Source organism: Mauremys mutica, chromosome 8 (genome assembly GCF_020497125.1).
Source record: "Mauremys mutica isolate MM-2020 ecotype Southern chromosome 8, ASM2049712v1, whole genome shotgun sequence".
NCBI classification, from domain to species: Eukaryota; Metazoa; Chordata; order Testudines; family Geoemydidae; genus Mauremys; species Mauremys mutica.
The window spans coordinates 58,397,497-58,416,879 of NC_059079.1; the positions used below are offsets into that span (position 1 = coordinate 58,397,497).

At 46.3% G+C, this 19,383-nt stretch overlaps 1 protein-coding gene across 7 annotated transcripts in view; it reads right to left on the reverse strand.

The window, feature by feature from the left end:
• The window catches only part of FAM20B (FAM20B glycosaminoglycan xylosylkinase), a 57,500-nt gene that overhangs the window by 34,315 nt on the left and 3,802 nt on the right, over positions 1 to 19,383 (reverse strand). The window contains exons 2-3 of one of the 7 annotated variants that reach the window (XM_045028423.1): positions 16,168 to 16,198; positions 10,543 to 10,596 (exon numbers count right to left, since the gene is read on the reverse strand). The gene's annotated coding sequence lies outside the window, so the exon portion shown is untranslated. Of the gene's footprint in view, positions 1 to 652; positions 781 to 4,258; positions 4,278 to 4,583; positions 4,702 to 6,197; positions 6,217 to 10,542; positions 10,597 to 12,281; positions 12,387 to 16,167; positions 16,199 to 19,383 lie in introns of those variants that run through there. The other 6 variants (XM_045028424.1, XM_045028427.1, XM_045028429.1 and 3 more) reach the window with 6 other exon arrangements.

Here is a 19,383-nt window from a genome sequence, read left to right on the forward strand (position 1 = left end):
GCTAGAGCACCAACTGTGGACATGCTCTGCTGAGAGAAGGAGCGTTATGAGAACATGTACAAGCAATGTAATTATACTGGGTTTTAATCATCGGCATAACTTCTGTCGACAAAACCCTTAGTGTAGACAAGGCCTAAGAAAGTCCTCTCACGCAGTGTTCTTATCTCCAGCAACCTTGTTGATTAAACAAAAGGCACAGACCAAGAGGTTTATTACCTAAGTAAACTCCATGTACACACCCAGAGAAGAAAAGAATCACCCTTCACCCATGTTACCACATCCTCATGTCAGAGAAAAAACAAATCAGCATTTGAAAATAAAAACAATGACAGGTTTTTAATATTGCTATTGTTGCTTTTCACTAAGTTCCCACAGATATTTCCTAATAGATTTCAACTCTGATTCTGGACAGTTCTGTGTTATTTGCAAACACCAAGCCTTCCTAACCCCATTCCCTCATTACAGTATTTTAAACACCAAAGCACATTAATTATGCACACAAACGTCTCAACTAAAGCATGCCCACCCACTTATTAAATTAAAACATATCTCAGTACTTTCCTGCCAGTCTGGAAGGTTACTCATGCTATAGCCAAACAGCAGCTAAACCACTCCCTTCTCCAAACTGGCACTCTCAGTGGCAGCAACTCACCATAGTCAGCGCTCTGCTACTTGTTGAGGAAATGGAATCCATTTATATTCTTAAGACTTGGGGTCCTGCAACAGCCAACCACCTCTAAGCCAGCCCAGCACCACTTTCCAAAATCAAAAACAAACAGCAGGCACAGCACAAAACCAAAAGGGTGTATACTCTGGCACCTGAGAAATTAGAAAAGAACTGTACTTAGAGGGCAACGCCATTACAGGGACAGAATCAAAATTATCTAATAAGGTGCCTGTCACAATGTTGTCTGGACACAATTTACAAGAAAAAGCAGCAAAGAATCCTGTGGCACCTTATAGACTAACAGACGTTTTGGAGCATGAGCTTTCGTGGATGAATGCCCACTTCGTCGGATGCAAGTAGGCTTTACAAGACTTTCACTTGGTCATTAGGATTTTCAAATAAGACAGAACAGGGAGAGGCCTCATTAGTCAGATCTGGACCCAGAATTTCATAGTTCAGTCACCTGAAATAAGTCTGAATAAATACATCTTACAACTTTCTGTATGTACTCAAGTGCATGCTTAAATGGACCTTTGTCTCTCCGAAGAACATAAAAACATAAGAGCTGTCATACTCAGTCAGACCACGGTCCAGCTTGCCCAGTATCCTGTCTCTGACAGTGGCCAGTACCAGAGCTTCAGGGTGAGAGAACAGAACAGGGCAATTATGGAGTGATCCATCGATCTTCCACTCCCAGCTTCTGGTAGTCAGAGGTTTAGGGTCGTCCTGAACATGGGGTTGTGTCCCTGACCACCTTGGCTAACAGCCATCGATGGACCTAACCTCCGTGAACGTATCTGGTTCTTTTTCAAACCCAGTTATGCTTCCAGCCATCCAAAATACTACGATGCTACTAAATACTCATAGTTTCTTGTGTAACAACATCCTATGAAGAGGACTGTAAGGTTCATCATAGTAAATATTGGGAAATTTGCTGAACAAAGTTTCCAGTGCAATTTACTTCAGCCTTGAGAGACCAATTTCTACTGGCCTCCCCCCATTCCATTCTGGCAGATTCCTTGGTAGCTCACCCTCTCTCTCCCTACATAGATCTTATCAGCATAGAATTCTTTTATTCACATACTCCCCCAGACATTATCTTAGAATTTGCAGACACTCTTACCACCTCTCTTTCATTACCTGGTGATTGTTCTGTACTACCCTTATGATATAGTGCTTAAGGCTTCCTACAAGTTTACTGGTTGGTACAGCATCTCCCTGCTCCCTTAGTCTGTAACAACCTTCACCATACACCCTGCAGGCAGTTCTCTGAGGCTGGGCCTACCCTAGAATTTTTTCCTTAAGAAACAGCTTCCATTGCACCTTCACCAGTGGCAGCAGTAGCGAGAGCTCGAGCAAAGACAAGGTACTGGTTGGTCACCAGCATTTTAACACTATGTCATGGAAACCTGACATGAAGATAAAGTGTCAGTAAACACCAGCATTTTTTTTTTTTTTTTTTTTAAAGACACCGAATCTCCCCCTATTGCTACTACCGGTGGAGTGATAAGCAAAGGGGTAATTTAAGGAGACTAGTGTAGAAAAGGCCTTAAACTGATGGAAAATGACATGTATTTCCTTCTAGGTTTGGTGTCAATAATGCTAAGAACAAGTTTATTCAGCTGACAAATAAAAAGATGCACTACAATCTCAAACTGAGATCTGAAAATCTATCTGCAATCTTAAATAATAATAGGCCTAATCCTGCCAGGTGATGAGCCCACCCTATCTCCGCTGGCCTCAACAGAAGCTGAAGGTAATTAGCACCTCTACAGAACCAGAAGCATAGATTCTGGGATCAGATCTTAGCTGCCAATTTTGCCGACAACATGCACGGCAGTACAAAACCTATGTGGCTCTCCTGGGACCAGGGCCGGCTCCAGGCGCCAGCATCCCAAGCAGGTGCTTGGGGCGGCAATCTGCAAGGAGCGGGAGTCCCTGTGTTTTTGCCCCCAAGCAGCACACGAATTGCCGCAGCTGACGGCGAGAGCAGTCCGTGTGCCTTTAGGGCAGCACGTGCGTTTCCGCGGCGGCGGCAATTCAGCGGCAGCTTCTATGTTCAGCTGTCCTGGGCGACACAGCTTCTGTCTTCAGCTTCCATGGAAACGCGGGTGCCGCCCTAACAGCACACGGACTGCCCCTGCCTTCCACAGCAGCAATTCGGCGCGCTGCTTGGGGTGGCAAAAACAGTAGAGCCGGCCGTGCCTGGGATTTTGGTTTGCAAGTGGAAATAAATCGTGTTTTCTCACTGACTTATATCAGCCAATGGTCTGGTCTTGAATGTTGAGCCAGGCTCACTTTAATTTTTTTTTTTTTTTAAAGGGAGCCTGAATCCATGCTTCTTATGACTGCCACATCTAATCTGTATGCTCAATGGTAAAACTTGTTTCTTTTTTTTCCCATCATTTGACAATGTCATTTGCTGAATCACAGGTTTTACCTCCAAGCTTTCCCATAACCACAATCGCTGTTTGAAGTGGAACCAACTTACTGAAAAGGCAAAATTTTCCAATTATATAGGGTGGAGACGGTTTTTGTTTGTTTTGAGGTGTTTATTTTAGATCTAACTGCAAAGACCCTATAGAATGGAGGTAAGGTAAAACAGCAAAAAATTATTTGCTTTTGTTGTAAGATACACAGCGAAACATCTTGACTGATCACCCATGAGACTGGAAAAGTCAGCCAAATACAGACTGTGCTGCACTGAATGCTTAGAGATACTTTTAAGTAAAACGATCACTTAAGGCAGTTTTCCTGTTGTTGGAGGGGTGTCACTGTGCAGGTTTTACGGTACTGCTAGGTAGACTATGAGGTCTAATGACAGTATAAAAGCACTAACCTTCACTGTAGTGTATTAGAGTTTGAGTCCTGTGTCAGAAATGGCTAGAGTGCAAGACAGCACTCAAACAATCCCTTTTTACTGAAGATTGGGGGAGGGGGGGCAACATTTTTATCCACTACCCTTCAGCCACTGAGATGGTCCCAACAATTAAAGTGTACTGTTTAATAGTTAGAGCAAATAACTTTGAGTCAGGACTCCTGGGTTTTATTTGTGGCTGCCGCTGACTGGCAGTGTGACCATGGACAAGTCATTAAGCCATTCTGTGCCTCAGTTTCCCCATCTACAAAAGGGGGTTAATATTTTTCTAATTGCTAGGATATGTGGGTATAGCTTTTAATTGTTGTCTGTAAAGTGCTTTGAAATGCGAAGATGAAAGGGATCACAGAAGCATGAATTATTATTCAAATACTTTTCAAAATCAAGTAGAGGAGGCTTCTCGGGGGACTTCTCACAAGAGCAGGATCTTATTTGAATCCTATGCTTGGGAAAGGCTCACAACCAACCCAGGGACATCTGTGCTAAAGACCCGTCCCTACCATAGGCAGCCACTGTAAAGCCCTATCAAGGTTTCCAATGCAAGTTACTTCCACCCTTGCAGACCCAACTCTGGCGGGTGACTGATCCCCTCAGGGGGGGCCACTCTCCCTACCGCCCAACATACCAGCGTGGCTGCAGACGGGACCCCACGCCGCCCCAGCGAAGCGGGGATTCCCAGAGAAAAGACCCCGACGCCCCTCGGGGCTCGTTACCTGCCCCACAGGCGCCCGGGCACCGAACGAGGGGTCGCTGCTGCTCCCCCAACGGACCCGAGGGGGCGACCGCGGCGCGGGGAAGGGGCGTGTCGGGCGGGAGAGGGGCGCCCCCTGCCCGTAGGCGCGGGGCCCGTCCCCGCCGAGCCACGCAGGCAGCCCTGCCCACCGCAGCGGAGGGCCGCGGCCGCAGCGCTACGAGGCCCCCAGGCCGAAGGGGTCGAGCGCGGCGGGCCTGACGCTCCCGACCCCGCTCCCCCGCTCCGGCCCCGGGGCCCCTAGCGAGCCGCTCCCGGGAAGGCGCCACCCGGCGCCCCGTACTCACCCCCGCCGGCGCCCGCGCGCCATCCCCGGCCGGCGCTGCCAGTGCCAACAGCCCCGCGAGCTCTCCAACATGGTGGCGCCCGGCGCCGCAACCAATAGGGCCGCCTCATTCGCCGCCACCGACCAATGGGGCCACACTTTTCCCCGCTCCCTCACCGAAAGGACCAGAGGGGCTCCCGAATAGGGCAGCTCCTTTAACACGCCAGCCAATGGGACCGGCTCGTTGACCTCCACCCACTCCCACAACTATTCCCTGACAGCCAATAGGAGCGTGCCCAATTTAACTCCCTCCGCCCCAGCCAGACCCTCTGTCTAAGCCCCACCCAATTAACCCTTCCCTGGTTGAGGCCTAGGAGCAAACAGCAGCCAGTGGGAGGTGCTGCCCAAGGTTGGGGGCAGTACCTGCTGCGGGAGAGGGGTAGGAAGAAGTATCTTGGCCCCTCCCCTACAGATTAGGGTTTGTCTACAGTGGTCACTCAGGAAAAACAATCCACATTAAGAAAATGTGATTTTAAAGAGGATTAGCTACACCAAATTAAGGCCACTTTAAATCTGCATAAGTGTCCCCACCCAGGGGTTTAACTAAGCGACTTTAAATTCACAGTTAATTCACGTTCATGTTCGTGTCTCCATGTAAACACGCCCGAAGGTCAGAAGGGCCCAGACCATAGGTGCACTGGTGTCTCCCACTTTCTTCCTAGCAGTGAACCAGAAGCCACACCTACCGATCCCTCATCTCAGCCCCCGATCCACACAACCTGAATTCCCTCCCAGTATGTCTGCAGGTGAATTATTTTACTTTAGAAATAAAGGATCTAATGATAGTAATGGAAGGAGTCACTAACACTCAGACACTATAGCCTACAACATTTTAAGTTTCATGCATATATAATTTGCTCCAGGTCTGAACCATACCTCCACTGGGGCATGGCTGGTTGAGAAATATAGATACAGGCTCTGGGGCTTTCCCTCCTTTACCTGGGAAAGGGTGGAAGTGCTTTCTCCCATTAGAGGGTGGAATGGCACGCACTAGAAGGCAGCCAGATGCTGGACCTGGCTGACCCCTACAAGAGCTTGTTGCATAGATAAATCCTTTTACCCTAGATCAATCTGCTAGAAAACATGCTTAATTTACTTTTTAAAAAGAAGACTATAACGGACAGAGGTGGTAGCAGCACCCTTTTTAAGGCTGTCTGAAGCTTCCCATTATAATAATACCCAGTTTTCAGTTGCTTATAACTTTGACAACATTTACTTGTTCAGGCTGAAATCTTCCATGCCAGTTGCCTGATTTAGACTCATTTTTGGAAAATTTCAGCCAGAACAACTCAGCTATTTCTGAGAACTTGGAATGGCTGGCCAGGGAGACTGGAGACAAGGAAGTGGGAGGATTGGGACAGAGAGTTGGAAGGGGTGGGACTAGGATTTGCTGGGCCAGGAGAGAGACTGGGATGAGAAGGCAGAGGAAAGGAGACACACTGGCTATGTGGGGAGAATGGGATTGGGTTGAGGAGCTAGGGGTGGGGAAGAGATTAGACTAGGACAGGGAAAAGTTGGAAGGGACAGGTGTGGGGGAAATGGGCAGAAGAGTTTGTGCCTACTAGAGCACACTCACCTCCGAAGCCTGGAATGGATCCCAAGGTTCTTGAGCCTAATCATTCCTCTGCTGTCAGCAAATAGCTGTGAAACCATCTCATCCCCCTCTAGTGCTGGTCCCCATAGAGGAGGAGGATGACAACCTACTACTGTTATCAGTTACTCTGTTAACTTATGTCATAGGTGTCTGTTTGGTGATCTAAAGGTTCCAATCCTGTTGATCCATATAGGTGTCAATATGATGCCACATGATGGAATTTGGATTTTTTAGTTTGCTTATCTAAAAACCCAAGAAATTACACATACAAAAATCTATGTTCAAAGATCATTAAGGATCCAAAGTCAACCACTCAAGTTAAGAAATGCCAGAAATAATAAGCACCAAAGAAAAGCCCATAGAAATTAATAATTCTGTATTCAGAGCAGAGTTTGAATAGTGTGTAGTAAATAAGGCCTGGAGCAACCCATTGAACAATTAGGAGAAAGCAAAATATTGAACAGCTGCTCTTTTAGTGAGCACCATCCATCCTGTGTCCTGAATGAGGCCAGGGTCATATAGAAAAAAAAGTATGTGATCACATAATAAAAACTGCATCATAATGCATATGCACAAGGTTAATGAATTAAAGTTGCACAGGCAACTTTCATTTTGGCGTTTCCTAACATCTGAGTGCTTGACTCTGCAGCCTTAATAATGTTATTGTGTAGGTGAAGGTGTGGAGTTGTGGGGTGAGGATGTTTATGTTATAAGGGGGAGTGCATGGCCCTGCAGTTAAACAGACAAACAGGAGAGCTGGATTCTATTCTTTGCTCTTCCACCATCATTTACCCTTTCTGTACCTCAGTTTCCTCTCCTGTAAAATGGAGATGAATTATCCTCACCAAACAAACCTGTTACTAGGCTTATAGATCAACTATAGAAAGCTGTCAAAGAGATTCTGCTAACCGAGGGCAGAGCGGGTTAAATGGGTCCCATCCTTCCCAGCGGCGTATTATTGCCTAGGCCAACAAGGCCTAGGCCTAGGGCGGTAAATTTGCTCGTGACCCCTCCCCAACTCCACCCCTTCCCCAAATCCCCGGCCCGCTTCCTCCCCCAGGTGCGCCGTGCTTCCCTCCTTCCATCTCCCTCCCAGGCTTGCCGCGCGAAAGTGCTGGGAGGGAGAAGCGAGTAGCGGCACGCTTGGAGGAGGCAGAGCAGAGGTGAGCTGGGGCCCGGGGAGTAACCCAGGGGGGCCAGGAACCACTTCCCACCCCAGCTCACCTCCGCTCCACTGCTGCCATCCCCCGAGCATGCTGCAACTCCCCTTCTCCCACCTCCCTCCCAGGCTTGCCGCGTGAAAGGGCTGGGAGGGAGGGAGAAGCGAGTAGCGGCGCGATCAGAGGAGGCGGAGCAAAGGTGAGCTGGGGCCGGCGGGCACGGGAAGTGACTCTTGGGGGGAGGGGGAGACAGGGAACCACTCCCTGCCCCAGCTCACCTCCACTCCACCACTGCCATCCCCCGAGCACACCACGATTTCCCTTCTCTCCCCTCCTCCCAGGCTTACCGCGGGGGAGCAGAGGTGAGCTGGGGCGGGGAGGAGGGGAGCGGCGGCAATTTTTTGAGGGCCTAGGGGTGCCAAATATGTTAATCTACCACGGATCCTTCCTCTTGAGCCCTCCAGACCCAGAACTGTGCAGAAGACATCCCATTTGGGTCACTAGGACCCAGGTGCATGGGCGCCAACTTATATGGGCTCCTGGGGCTAAAGCCCCAGGAATATTCAAAGTCAGGGGCTCTGCTCCACCAATATTTGGAGACGCGGGAAGCCCGGAGCCCTTTAAATCTCAGCTGCGGCCAGGAGTCAGAGGGCTCTGGGTTGCCCGCAGCCGCGGGGAGCCCAGAGTTCTTTAAATCCCAGCCGCAGCCGGGAGTCAGAGGGCTCTGGGCTGTCCGCAGCCGCAGGAAGCCCGGAGCCCTTTAAATCTCAGCTGCGGCCAGGAGTCAGAGGGCTCTGGGTTGCCCGCAGCGGCGGGGAGCCCAGCGCCCTTTAAAGCTCAGCCGGGCCGGGAGTCAGAGGGCTCTGGGCTGCCCGCAGAGATTCCGAGCCCTGGCTGGGATTTAAAGGGTTCACGGCTCCCCGCGGCTGCCGGCAGCCCAGGGCTGTTTCAATCCCGGCATGCAGCCGCTGTTTGCCTCCTCCCCAGACCTCTGCCCCAACTGCCCCCCAGGACCGCCACCCCCTATCTAACACCACTGGTGGTCCTTATTCCCTGATACCCCTCTCCTGGGACTCCTGCCCCTAACTGCCCCCCAGGACCCCACCCCCTATCTAAATGCTGCTGCTCCTTGTCCCCCGATTGTTCCCTCCCTAGACCCCTGCTCCAACTGCCCCTTGGGACCCCATCCCCTATCTAAGCCTCCCTTCTCCTTGTCTCCAACTGCCCCCTCCTGAGACCCCCCCCAGCTTTCCCCCAGGACCCCACCCCTTACCTGTCCCCTGATAAACCCCTGGAACTCCCATGCCTATCCAACTGCTGACTGTCCCGACTGCCCCCCTGAACCTCTGTCCCATCCAACCACCCCTGCTCCCTGTCCCTTGACTGCCCCTTGGAACTCCCTACCCCTTCTCCAACCCCCAGCCCCCTTACTGTGCCACTCAGACCAGCGTGTCTGGCTCCATGCAGCTCCAGACACGCTGCTGCATACATCCTGCCGTGCTCCCCCACAGAGCCCACAGCCCCACCCCCACCCCAGCACCTGCCTTCCAGATTTGAACACCTCAAAATTCAGGAGTGCTCAAGCTCAGTTTGGGCAGCTGTTACTTCATTTCTCCCAAATCAAATATACTGATCCACTGTAACTTGCTGTAGAAAAAGCAGGATAAAATTGAGCAAGAAATGCTTATTAGCACTGGAATTGCTATTTTCAACAGCCATTGCCTTTTTGTTTGTTTAAGGAAGACAGTGATATTGCATTGGCAAATTCCCCATAGAAAGAAAGAGTGGAACAAAGGAATAATAAAGGCACCTCAACTTTTCCTCATTTGTGGAGGACAGTCTTATAATATGCATCCAGATATCCTCCAATCACACAAGCTGAAAATTGTTCCACTTTACTGCACCTCTGTAACCATATGGGAACCAATCCTGTCTGTGTTCTGTGCACATACAAAATTCCTGCTGAATGACCTGCCCTGGGAGCGTTACCAGTGACCCAGGACTGGGGAGACAGGAGATGTGTGTGTGGGGGGGAGACCAGGGCTGGGGCACTGGTGGGGAGGAAAGGGGGAAGCCCAGCGCTGGGGCAGCAGGAGGTGTGGGTCAGTGAGGGGAGAGCCCAGGATTGGGGCAGCAGGAGGGTACAGGGGGGAGCCCAGGGCTGGGACGGGGGGCAGACAATTTTTTTTTTGCTTGGGGCAGCAAAAAACCTAGAGCTGATACTGCCGGGTTCCCCCAGCCACCGGAGCCCCGAGCCCTTTAATTTGACCCTGAGTGCTCCCAGCCACCTCTTGAGCTGGGAGACCCCGGTTGATTTAAAATAAGGTATCACCCCCCACCCCCAACCTTCCTCTCTCCGAGCATACTGTCTCCAGGGAAAGAAGCTTACACCTTCCTGGGTCTGACCTCGGAGCATTCAGCATGCCCTTCCACATCATGGACTTTCCACAGCGAGTCTGCCCAGGCGGGTCCTGGGGCAACCAGAGGTCCCTGCACCCCAACTCCGCAGTCAGATGTGACTCTCAGCCGGACTGTAAAACAGAAGGTTTATTAGATGACGGGAACACAGTTTAAACAGAGCTTGTTGGTACAGAAAACAGAACCCCTCTGTCAGGTCCATCTTGGGGGGTGGGGAGCCCAGAACCAAGTTCTGGGTCTCTCCCCATTTCCCCAGCCAGCTCCAAACTGACACTCCCTCCTCTGGCCTCAGAGTCTCTTCCGGACAAGGAGGCCACCTGATCTCTTTGTCCCCAACACCTTCAGTTGGCATCTTGCAGGGGAAACTAAGGCACCCACACAGTATTCAGAGAAAATATTAAGAACATTCCCACTTCATCACAACAGGTGCAACAAAATATAATACTGTATATTGAAGTAGGCAAGTGCTGCTTCTGACTTTCCACTTTTAATTGACCCTTGTAATCTTGTGGCACTGACGCGTTGTAGCTTCATTTTATATCGGCTTACAGGGCAGGAGCGGGGGGGCACCACCATCTTGGGCCCCACCAAAAATTATACAAACCTGCCGCCTATGCCCAGGTGGCATTCCACTTCCTCCAACCATGATGATATCAACCTTTAGGAAAGAAACTGCAGGGAGGAGGCAGAGACTGAAGCCATAATAAACATTATTATTATTAATAATATAATAAGATTAGTACCCTTACCGCTGGTTCTGATCCACTTCCATTTTCTGCTTTGACATTCTTTGATGGATGGTGCTGCAGAATGGCAAAACTATTATTTTTATTAGTTTCAGACTTATGTGCCTCATAATATTGTACAACATGAGAACAGGAGACCGCATCGAATGACTCTGTACATCCTTCAAAATCTGTAATGCCTTACTCAAGCATAGGCTACAAATTTGCTTATAGAAAATTTACACACTAGACTCAACAATCAAGGTAGTTCTTACAAAAAAATTCTTTCCTTTCAGAAAAACTGTATACTTTTAAAAATGTTTTGTAAAGTCACATTTCTTTTATGTTACCTGTGCTATAGGTTGTGAAGCATCCTAACAGTTATAAATAAAATGTCTGCAAAATAGATTTTATTTTTTAAGAAACATGCCCTCGCCTCCCACTCCACCTGCTTCATTTAGTAACAGTGCCCTTTCCACTTCTTCTGCTCTGCTTCCCTTTACAGTATGCATGGCCTGACAGTTCTTTTCATGCTGGTCTCTCCTTTCCTGATCTGCTTGTTGTTTCTTTTTCATTTCAGTACCAGTATTTAGGTAGAAATGCTTCCCCCTAGCAATACTGCAGCTGTGGGTCCGTCCAAATTTAACCCTTCCCATCCTCAGGTCTGTCAGCGTGCAGCCCTGCTTTAACACTTTTGTTCCCAAATCACTGCTGAGTACATTGACGGATGTGAAAAACAAGCTTTTTAATATTACAACATGCAGAATTATTAAGTGTCTCAGTCATCTTAACCTCACTCCAAGAATATGGAACACAATATTTAATTATTCCATTTGTTAAAACTGCAACTTTTAGAATAAGACTACAAGATCTATGAAAATATAAGAGGATGGAAACAGGATCTCATATTTTTCTTAATGAGTTTTTAAAATACTTAGCTCTTACCTGTATAGTTCCTCTGGGAGCCCTTGAATAGATGATCTGATTTTATGGTATTCTAATGACTAGTTAGTGGAACTATTATTTCAACCTCATATATGGATTCCTGAGATAAAGCAATCTTATAAAAAACAAATGCTGAGATATTCAGAGGTATTTGGTTTCCTGTGAAAACCAAATGCACAACCATAGAAGATATATATCTATCCCTCTGAAAATATGTTTTCCATAGTTAATGATCAGCCAGGAATTGCAGCTCTGAATGCTCAGGAGCATTCAAGATTAACATACATATATAATACTCCTGCAAGTAATTATATAGACGTTTACTATTTTTCATGCTTATAATAGGTGTTCACCAGTCAATAAAAATATGTTCAAATTCCAACTTAATCTAGCAGGAGTCTCTGGAGCACTGTCTGTGAATAATACCTAGTTCCTATATAGCGCTTTTCATCAGAAGTTCTCAAAGCACTTTATTAAGGCAGTCAGTATCTTTAACCCCATTTTACAGATGGGAAATGCCTGAGATCACCCAGCAGGCCAATTGCAGAGCTGGAAATAGAACCTAGGCCTCCTGGGTCCCAGTCCAGTGCTCTGTCCACTAGGCAACACTGCCTTTACACTGTTGCAGTGCCAGGCTCTCCCAGCAGGAGTCACTCGTGAATGGTGTAGAAATATCTCTATACGATACTGCCCCAGTCTTTCCCAGAAGATATTATGGCAAGGAATGGTGGAGCAGTATGGTAGACTTTTCATAGCTATTGCAGTCAACAGAGAGAATAGCTTTATTCTACATAAATTCAAGCTACTCATTCCCTCACCTTGAAGACTCTACCCAACTTTGTCCCCGTCTCCTTTTACATCTCTCTGCTTCATTTGCTCTGCCCAAGTTTATCTCATAAGAACTGCTCTTTGCCTCCTCAACAACTTGCTTGACATTCTTCCTTCCTTAAAAAAAAAAAAAAAAAATCCTGAGAGGTGCATCTTTACAGAGAAGCTTTTGTGCTACAAGACCATGCCCACATCACACAGTTGCTCTGTTGTGTATTGCTTTGTACTGTACTCACTGGTGCCTTTAGATTGTAGGTGATTGGGGCCAGGATTTTCCTCCAAATCGCCCTGTCTCCTTGATGAGAACTGGGCAGATCTGGAGATGGGGGCACAGCAGGCGAGAATGCCAAGTCCAAGGTACCTAGATATTATAGTAATGAGTACAATATAAGAACCTACATAGATAGACTCTACCCTTCTGCTGACTCCTTCCATGGGGGGATCCCTCTGAGGAATGAGTTGCGTGGTTGGGACAGGGAGGGGGTGGAATGCTACTCAATCACAGTTTTTCTCCCCCTAGGTTAGTCAGTTTCTTCCTCTGTGCTCTGAAACACCCCGAGGGAGCATTCTGGGGTTAGCCACTAGGCAAGGGGATTCTTTGGCAAAACACAGCTCCTACAGAAGCCGTGTTATCAGGGAGCTGGAAAAGAGTCCAGAGGTTTGGGGCTTCCACACAGATCACCCTCGGCTCCAATGATGCCTTCAGGAGCCACATGTTTTGGTGGTTGAACTCCTTGGCCATTTCTCAAGGAAGATATCCCCCACTACAAGGGCCATCTGGAGAACTTGTAGAATTTCCCATCTTCTACACGGACATGGCATGCTCTACACACGATGGCCTGTCCATCTGTTATTTGTTTAACACATTGTATGGCGTCATGAACCTTTACAGTATTATTATAGAGGCACTGACTGACACTCCATAGAGATTTTTCTTTACAAACCCCATTTGTAACCCGCCTGTAATTTATGTCTGCAGCAACCAATTTTTTGTAAATTGGCATGTTTGAAATAGATGAGGAATAGAATTTTTCTAGAGACTTTTTTAAAATTTAGGAGTAAAGGCTTAAGTTGTTGGCTAATAAACCTTCCTGTGTTTGAAAAGTATTCCTTGTGATTCATGATTTATTGATCCATATGTTTCATCCCAGCAAGTATGTCACAAACATTTTCACACACACAAGCAGAGGCTATTATTCCTATCAATTGTAACTGATGGGAAACATTATTACAACTTCATTGTTGTCAAGTATCAGAGGGGTAGCCGTGTTAGTCTGGATCTGTAAAAGCAGCAAAGAATCCTGTGGCACCTTATAGACTAACAGACGTTTTGCAGCATGAGCTTTCGTGGGTGAATACCCACTTCTTCAGATGCAAGAAGTCTTGCATCCGAAGAAGTGGGTATTCACCCACGAAAGCTCATGCTGCAAAACGTCTGTTAGTCTATAAGGTGCCACAGGATTCTTTGCAACTTCATTGTTATGGACTGGATCTCTGTCAGCTGCGTGGTGATTAAAATTTTAAATATCCCACAATTAAAGTTTTCATTATCAAGGAATTAGAACTTAACATTTTAAGTGCTAGGCAATCAGCTGCTTTCCAGAACTGCTAGGAGTGGAGATGCCTGAGCTGGGTCATGGAGGATCACTGAGCTAGCAATGGAGGATGGAAAGGGGACCAGGGAGAGGCTCTAAGTTTTCATGTTCAGTCACCTTTGGCAGCTTGCAGACCTATTAAGGTCCAAGTAAGCGCAGCTCCATTCCTGCAGACCTTACAGCGGGAAGAGGGTAGACTCGGGATAGGGCACAGAGGGAACCAAGGAAAAGGGCTAGTGAAAGTGGAGTTGGCTGGGGAGTCTGGACTGGTATTGGGCCAGGGAACAAGGACTATCTAGGGAACCAAGAATGACGATTCTCAGGAGGTGGGGAGTTGGGCTGACTCGAGAGCACAACCGGAGAACCAGTAAAATAATTATATCAGTGCCAGTAAAATCTCTGCATGCCTAGGTGAGAAAACTTTCAATCAACACATAGGCTGTTGCCAGATGCTGCACAGATCTCACTTGAAGCAGTTGGATAAACATGGTAATATAATAAATCAGATGTTTACAAGAAACAAAAGAAATTTCAAAGTAAAAAACTCCACTCCATTACAGTTAATATTGCTAAGCGCAGTTCCATGAAAACCTCCACAAACATTGAAAAGATGGAAATTACAAACTAAGGTTATAAAAACAATTTTGACAATGCTGACACAAAGCTTTACACCCAGTTAACACACAGAGACTATTAAACTGGAACATTCTCAATTATCAGCAATCAAAAGGAAACAAAACATTTCGCTGAGCACACTTTCCCACTTGGGGAGAGGATGAGTGAGAGAATGAACCACACGTGACAGATGTCAGTTACATCATTTTATGCACAACTGGAAGGCATTCAGACACGATGGTGATGAGAGTGGTATAAGAACCTGCATGGAATAAAATAAAGCAAACAACTTTAACTTTGCCCCACAACAAAGCTCTTGCGATGATTACGAAGTGGCAAATGGTTCTTCAGTCTCTAGTCAACAAGGCCAGACCCTTGACAGTGTACTCAGTCAATAGGATGAAACCGTGGGCTTGGACAACAGTTCAGCCAAGCATAGCACCAGCGGATCTTGGTGAGCAGATCTCCAGAATGGATGCTGGACTTACACAGAAGGGAGGAAAGCCTCCCCTGTTAACAAGGGTTTGAGGTTGTTTACTCACTCTCTGCAGATCTGTCTATACAAAAGCCAGACACACATGCATCCTTTCCTTTCTTCTCTCATTTCTTTGTTTTAAAAAGAAAAGTTTTTTAATTAACTGATTCACCACAGGACTTCAACCACCAGCTAACAAAAACTGCCACCAAAGTGTCAGGAAAAAAAACCAACAGAATGAGGGACGCATAAGAGTGTCTGAATGAGCTCTGAGCTTGTTGCAGCTGGAGCTGTTCATAAGGAACTGAAGGGCAAACATGAAACCACTCCTCCTTTTATACCCACCGAACCTTGACCCAGAAGAAGGGACAAGGAGAGAGGATTGAGTCCAGAAACTCACGGAGATGTATATTGAACCCACAAGTAGGAAAACACAAAGGCCACCTTCTAACTAAAATAATAATACCACCTAGTTTTATATACCGCTTTTCATCAATAGTTCTTAAAATGATTCACACTCTTTAGGCTCCAATCTTGCAAAAAGACACACCAGTGCTTACAGGAACAATTGACACCAAGCTCAACACACAAATAGCATGCAGAGGCTATGAAAAGCAAACTATTCTCAAAGATGAGCACCTAGCCTTTCTAATTCTGCCCTGTAACAAATCGCTCACTATTATTACAATATCAGTGAACCAAATACTACTTGCCACATGGCTTTCTCTCAAAGCAGTACATAAGAACTTTAATAACTTGCTCTTATACATGGTGAAGTTATAAAAATGTTGAGCTTTCATGCAATACCATACGCAATTCTGGAAAATCAAGGATAGTTTAACAATCCAAGACTGCCTAAATATAATCTTCAGGTTTCTCTATAGCATTCATCAGTGTAGTATACAAACATGTAGCAATCTTTTCTTACTGAGAAAAATGATCTCATGTATTACTACTGTGATAAATATTGCTAGAGACAAAGCTGCTGTGAGGACATAGCCTATACATGACCCATACCAGTTCATAAAAATCCACCCACTACATTAAAGCAGGAGCCATTCATGTCAGAATGAAGCATCAAACTTTACACTTCACAAGAAACTATATACACATTACTCAAATGGACAATGTTAAAAAGGTATACAAAGGCCCAGTCCAACTCCCAGTAAAGTCAAAGGAAAGACTACCTACCATTAGTTTCAGTGGATGCCTGGATTGGGCTCTAAAATAGAAAAAACAAATCCAGAGTCAGAGTTGTGGTCGCTTGCTTGTGGGTCACTGAATTTGTTTCTGTTTAATGGTGGGAGCAAGACCAGGGTGTTAAAGCTGGTGTCAGAATTATGTATACAACTTTAGATTGTAGTTTCCATAGTTTAGCATTTGAGGCTTTTGCCCCCTCTTTTACAGATGTGTTTAATGGTTCATCTTTTCTTGAATTACCCTTAACTATAAATCAACATTTTTTGTTTGCATTATATAAATAAGAAACAGTGCAAACAGCCAGCCTCTCCACTCTCAGCAGTGTACTTTTAAGCAAAGAGCACAGCAGTTCTGGCTCACATTACATAAATCTACCTTGTATTTTCTGTTTCCTGCATCATGTGTTTGTATAGATGTATCCCTGACTAGCTCATCTCCTTCCCTTAACACACACACGGCCTTACCTCACTGGCACCATGATAGGAAAAATCTCTTCAACCTAATCCATGACACCAAACTGAACCCTGACAGCCCCCTTCCTGTCTGTCTTTTCCCTTGTGGGAGCTGTCAAATTCCAGCCCAATCACCCAGTGGAGCAGCAGCCAGCTGATCATAGATCAGACTAGACTAAACTTCCTTGTGGCAAGAGGGAATGAGTTCTGCTACCTTTGCTACATACCTTCCTGATCAAGACAAGAGGTATTCAGAGCAAAGAAATGAAAAGCAGTGAAGTCCATGACGGTTTCATGAAACCCAGATGTTAGTTTAGGTCGGTTTCCCATGAAACACATCCAGATCTTGCATCATTCAGCACCACAGGATGCGCCAGGATGAGAGGGAGAAAATAAGAGACATTAAATACACATCAGATCTGAACAAACACAGACTCTGTCTAAAAAGAATATCAAAGAAGGCCTCTTCAAGTTGGCCACTTCAGCCAGAGCAAAAACAAACTAATGGAGCTAATGTGATTAACATATTTTAAATGTATTCTTGTTTTGCTGCAGGGAAGTGAGAAATAACCTTACAAATTTGTTTAAAAAACACTTTCAAAATGTTTTCCACTGTTGCAAATCTGGACTAGGAAACATCAGTTGTTAAAACTGATAATTGTTGATTTTCTTAAGATAAAATCTGGTGATAAAAACCTCATGGATAATTATTCAAAAGGAGTTTAATGTCTCATGTAGGCTGGGAAAACAGACTGAAGGAAGAGTCTGTCTTATGCAGACTGGTAAGCTCGATGGAGCAGAGACACTGTCTTCTGCTACACATAGAACAGCACCAAGCACAATGTACAATATATACAGGACATATGGAGACTTATATCCTGCTCAGTAGTAATAATGGAAAGGTTGCTGACAGCGGTCAAACTGGATTAAAAATAGTAGCAGTCTCCCAAGCCCCTTCCACTTGCCACAACAGTTTTGGATAGGAAATTAAGAATTGAATTTCAACCAACTGAAAGTGCAAGAGGAATTTGAAGTAGGCAGAATGTTAGAAACCATACCGGAATTTGGCCACAATAATGGAGTTTACACATCCACTGTGATGAAAAGTGATATGGTGTCTTTAAATTACCATGAATAATCAAAATATTGGCTATCCCCAAGGATAGAAGGCACCGCACCTCAAACAATGCAGTGCTGAGAAACTGGTTCAGTGCTGACTCATGGGGAAGAGGAACACCTATTGAGGACCGTGTACACAATTAGTTTGCTGTAAACTGGGCGTCAATCTACTCTGCACTAGTCTGCTGAGGTGTAACATCTGTGTGCACCCTGCTGATGCATATTATAGTCCTGGGGAAATTCTGCACCCCTGTGGCATAGATTTCTTGGCTCCCCTGCAGAAAAATGGGGAAGCAAATAAATCTGTGGGGAACACATGCCCCTTCCCCAGTAGCCTGGGCAAATCTGCTGAGAGCAGCCAGCAGCAGAGAGCAGATCACTGTAGGGCAGAGGAGGGAGGCCGGGTGTGTGTGTGTGTCCGTGGAGAGATGTTAAGGGGGTGGGGCTGGGCTCATGCCTGCGTGTGAACAAGTGAGAAGACGAAGGCCCTGTCTACACGGGCAAGTTTCTGCGCAGTAAAGCAGCTTTCTGCACTGTAACTCCTGAGGTGTACACACTGCCATGCCACTTAGCGCACAGAAACTGCGCAGTTGCAGCACTTTAAAAAAACCCACCCCAACGAGAGGCATACAGCTTTCTGCGCAGGGGCTGCAGAGCCAGTGTAGACACTGTGGTTGATTACAGCACTGCAATTGGCCTCCAGGAGGTGTCCACAATGCCTGTTCTAGCCTCCCTGGTCATTGGTTTGAACTCTACTGTCCTGCCCTCAGGTGACCAACTGTCATCCCCACCCTGTAAATTCCTTTGGAATTTTGAAAAAGTCCCCTTCCTGTTTGTTTAGTGATGCATGCAGTGGTCTTAGTGCATATTTCCAGGTCGCCATGCCTGCTCCTCGCACCAGGCTACATCGTAGAATTCCAGACAGAAATAGCTGAGGTTGCATCTAATGCTAAACTTACTTTTGACCACTTCAACACCTAGGTGAGTTCTCTCATCAGTACAAAAGATTGGTGGTGGGTAGACAGTTGCTGTCTTTTCAACAGTTTTGATCTGTTATTGCTTAAACTGTGGAAGTGAGAACACTGCAGCATCTTTCGCTGGACACAGAAACTTTTAACATTAGATCTCTGTGACATTCCCCTGGTGTTATCTGGACCAGTGATCTGCTAGATCACTCCAATCCTTGACTCTGGGAGCAAGTCTTACCCTGCTCTGCTGTGAGAACTCCCACTCCTGGGCTGTTCACGCACAGCCTCTGGCGTGCAAGCTGCTCTTTGGATTGTGCAACTAAATGACATTAGCCAACACCCAGACACAACCCTAGGAACCTCCGTCTTGCAGTGTCCAGTTATGCCCGCTGGACACTGCAAGCTTATATGAGTTCATCAATTTAACAAAGAAACTGATCTGTACCAGCCTTGTTATCCCAAGGGGAGTCTCTGACATGCTTCAAACCAAACACACTTCTTCAGATAGAACAAACAAATTTATTAACTACAAAGATAGATTTTAAGTGATTATAAGTCAAAGCACAAGTCAGATTTGGTCAAACAAAATAAAAGCAAAACACATTCTAAGCTGATCTTAACACTTACAATGCCCTTACAAACTTAGATGCTTCTCACCACAACCTGGC